The sequence below is a fragment of the Pongo abelii genome, chromosome 4 (assembly GCF_028885655.2).
Source record: "Pongo abelii isolate AG06213 chromosome 4, NHGRI_mPonAbe1-v2.0_pri, whole genome shotgun sequence".
NCBI classification, from domain to species: Eukaryota; Metazoa; Chordata; class Mammalia; order Primates; family Hominidae; genus Pongo; species Pongo abelii.
Window position 1 is genome coordinate 111,997,957 of NC_071989.2, and position 4,420 is coordinate 112,002,376.

General features: G+C 30.5%; 1 non-coding gene across 1 annotated transcript; it reads left to right on the forward strand.

Annotated features, from left to right (window-relative positions):
• Positions 1-887: 887 nt before the first annotated feature.
• Positions 888-1,049, forward strand: LOC112133665 (U1 spliceosomal RNA). Its single transcript, XR_002915290.2, has one exon. It is a non-coding gene; the product is annotated as a U1 spliceosomal RNA (small nuclear RNA).
• The last annotated feature ends 3,371 nt before the right edge of the window (positions 1,050-4,420 follow it).

The following is a 4,420-nucleotide window of genomic DNA, read 5'->3' on the forward strand; positions in this document are numbered from 1 at the left end:
TTTTGATGCTATAATTCATTCAGAGGCAGGGAACCTTGCCCTAGAAAGCTGGTTGTTACATCTCTTTTTATTATTCCAAATATGTAGCTTTTGTCATTAACCTTTGCACTTGAGAATTAAAAATCCCTTCTCTTCTCCTACCATTTCATTCATAAAAATGTTTTGATTTTGAAAAACTGAGGACTCCAGTTTTATTCTGTGCTGGGATGTTTTCCTGGATAAGTTCAACCTGCCAAGATAATTTGAAGAATGAAACAAGAAGATAAAAGAATTACTAGCACTGAAAAATAAAACAGATAAATTTGAAACATTGTCTCATTATGTGTGCTTTCTTTTATTTATGTTTCCCTTATCTCTTTGCTTTCTGTATTTTGCCTCATAGATTTTTTATGTGTCTTTAAATTATCTAGTGTTTTTGAAACTATATATTCCATTTTCAATTCTACTGCTTGTTATCTTTTAGTTTTTCAAAAACATTTTAAGCTTTCTTTTCCTATAATTTTCACCCTCTCTACTAAAAGCCATTTTTAGGATTCTGTCTTGTTTTATCTTATTCTTTTTATTTCATGTAGTTGCTCTTGATCTCCATCCTCATCCTTTTTTTGCTCTACTAACTTGTAACTCTTGATACATAAAGGCCATAACTTCCTGCAATTATTAGAGAATACCATATTCCAGATACTTTCTTCTGCATGTCACAATAGATCATCTCTTGAAGTATGCTGTTCCTCTAATTAATCTTCATATTGTTTTTTGTTTTTTTGTTCTTCAATACTTGCTTGGCTCCGTGTTTTTTTTTTTTTTCCTCAATACTCATATTTTAATAATGTGAGATAATGACACTGGGGTAAATATTTCTCATAGGTAAGAGTCAAAAGATTGCCTTTCTACTTATCTGGCAGGGGAGATACCAGGATCACAAAAGTGGTTTTCACAGGGTGAGGCTTATCCATTATATTCCAGATATGCTGACCCCTGTGATTTCCCCAATTGTGGGAAACTTGACTGCATAATTTGTGGTAGTGGTGGACTGCATTCATAATCTCTCACAAAGACTGTGATATCAATCTCTGATATTATGATATCACAGTTATCATAATTTATATCTCTGATATAAATTTTTAAAAGATGAAAAAAAAAACATTGCTTTCAGCCCTACTATTTATGCTTCAATAAATACTTGAAAAGAAACTTGATATGTTCAACTCCAAGGGCAATTTTAGGTTTTAAACAGACTTTATATGATTGCTTACCTCTTCTATATGCTAAATCTTGCTCAGAGTTATAGAATTTTATAGAATTACATGAAAAATTAGGATTTCTATCCCTTTCCTACACTACTATAAACTTTTATGAAAAAATTGTCTTCAGTGAGTAAATTGTGATGACCAAACACCCTATCATTCTTAGTTTTTACCAAATTGTTATTTAGAATTTATATCTTATCAAGGAAAATCGTGTGTGTGTGCGCGCATGTTGGAGGGAGGTATACACATGTGTGTGTTGGGGTTGTAGCCTGAATTTAAATACAGAACATACCCCAAGGGAGAAGAGGAATTTATGCCACAGTTCAGATTTGTATATTCTCTGAATCAGGCAACAAATGAGGTTTGAATGCATGTCTATCAATATTGTTTTCTAGATTACCTAGTGTAGTTGTGTGAAGCTGAATATATTACTGCCTAATGGACTTAGGTCTCCATAGTATTTTTTTTTCCTTCAATTAAATTTCATCAGTCCTATAATTTTTTTAAGTTCCTACAAGATTTTGGCTTGTCTTTCAGCACTAAATTTCAAGTTATTAATGTTTTAAATCTTTTTGTGTCTTCCCAGTTATTTTGTGAGGAAGTGGAAGAGGATAACAAAGGCTCTTAATGAAGCCATTAAGCCTGCTTTCCCATATGTATAATTATATGATTATATTTAAAATTATATTTATCTTCCTACTTACAACCCTACATTTTAAAAATAAAAAGTCTAGAATAATAAAAGTACATATTAGATACCTGAAAAATACCTTTGTAGAATGAATTGAAAATTCACAAAAGTCACATAGCAATGGGGCTACTGCCCACTTAAAATACTTAAATCAATCAAGAACAGTAGAATTAACTTGTCTCCGATCAGGCTTTGGCTTAAATATCAATGATAGTGTGCTTCAGGAAACCAGAAAGATGTAGTGTTAATACTAAAACAAATAATACAATTGAAATGTGAATGACTGTGCAACATTAATTGGATTTATGTTCTATAAAATACATGAAAAATATTGGTAAAATTACATGATATTTCATAAACAAAAGGTAAAACTCAAAAAGAGATGCATGTCTAACATATTCTTGGTTTCAATGATATTTTTGAATGATTTCCAATGCATGATTAATTATGGCAAAAATAAGTAAGCTTGGAGAGTAACTGAATCAGAACCTGTCTTCTAGATGTTTTGGTATCATACTTTGAATACTGAATATATATTTATATGGTTTTTGCTGCAATAATGAGATAATGAGTCATCTATTTTATTTTTTGTCTAAAATCAGCAAATAATAGACAGCCAAAATAAAGAATCCCCAAACAACGTATTAAGGGTGTCAAGGGATCTATACTTCAGAAGTTAAACTGTAAAGTATTCCTTTACTTATTTGATATCCACCACTTAAAGATATTTATGACAATACACATCTTTCCAAGTAAGGTCATTTGGAATCATATGAGTAGAATATACCTTTTCTAAATATCTTCTTGCAAAAATTTCCAAAAAAATCATTGAAAATTTCTTTTGGAACAGCATTGCTTAAGAAATACAGCTCCCCTGAATCCTGTTTCTTCAAACAGCCTTGCCATTGTACCAGATGGAGAGAGATAACACATGTAATTTAGCGGTGTCAGGCTAACACCTCAATGTGTTTTTACAAAAATGGAAATCTTGCCCTCCCAGAAGACAGTAATAAATAACAAAAAAATTCAAAATAAGAATGATTAGGAAGCTCTTTTTATTGTAATTCTTTCAAATTTATATTTAAATTAAATTGCATATGTTATAATATGTATGAAATAATTTTATATTTAAATTATATCTACAATTTAGAGATACAGGATTTATTTAAGGATGCACTACAGTATTCCTATGTACAGCAGCTGATTATGCTTGTTGTAATATAAAAGAATATTAACTTCTCATATATTATTGTAGCTAACAGAGTGTATTTTTTTTTGACAAACGTGATATATTGTAATGGTTTCTGAGTACCTCAAAATGAATATTCCATCAAAAAAATTTTAAATTTTTATTCATTCAAGTATGAATTAATATGTACTATATTTTATTGGCCTTTTTTGGAAACAGTTATATATTTCTGCATTTACCTTAAATTTAATGTTGGCAATAAAACATGATATTGTGGTAGAAGTTGACAATAAATATTCTCTGTAGCCAACTGGATTTTGACACAATTAAGGAGAACCTCACAGTGTAATTTCCACATAGATCAATAATATCAGATTCTCCACACAGTTCAGCCTCTGCTGATATAAATGAAGGCCTCATTTTAAATTAATTCAGGTAAAATGGGATTGCTCAAGCAACATTTAGAAAAAATATCTTTCCTTAGCCAAATCAAAGGCTTCACATAAGAAAGATAAATATTTATGTATTAATTTGATCATAGATTAAAAAGAATTATTTTCACACAGATGGCTTATTTTACAAGAAAGGATAACTTTATAACATAAACTGATAGATTGGTGGAAGTTGTTGTTCACTGACAACAATGTATTTGGCTAATAGATAAAGTCTAGCTTTTTTGTCACCACGAATTCATTTATACATTGAAAAATCATCTAGGGACAAAGCATGAAGAAAGGATACAATGGGCCTATTCTAACAATAGATTTGATTTCTTTATTTTTATGTCTCCATATTGTCACCAAATTCTCCTCTGAATCATATTTTATCTGTCTAAATTATACTTTTTTACTCAGAACCCACTTTATCTCCTCTATTCATTTCAGAGGCTCAGAGGGGAAAGGGGACAATTTGGTCATAAAATGGAGCCCTTTCAATGGGGTTATGTGACAAGAACCTGGTATTATTGGAGAAAAAAAATGCTTCTTGTACAAACAATTGTAACCATTGGTTTGCAGTCCTAGAAGACTGAGTAAAAATCAACCATCATTTTTTTTTTAATGGATATTTTGACTGGATGAAAATGTCCTTTGTTATATGCTGCAAATTCCTGAGAACAATTTGATGAACCACTTCTTGTTGCACAAGTCTTGTTCTTACCAAGAAGTTAAAAATATTTATTCTTATGTAAAGCAAGAATTAAGTTCCAAAAATGTCTCCAGATTTTACTAGGACTGTAAACTTCTGGAGAGCAGGAATTCTGCATGATTGGTTTTTACACTCAACTGCATCAAG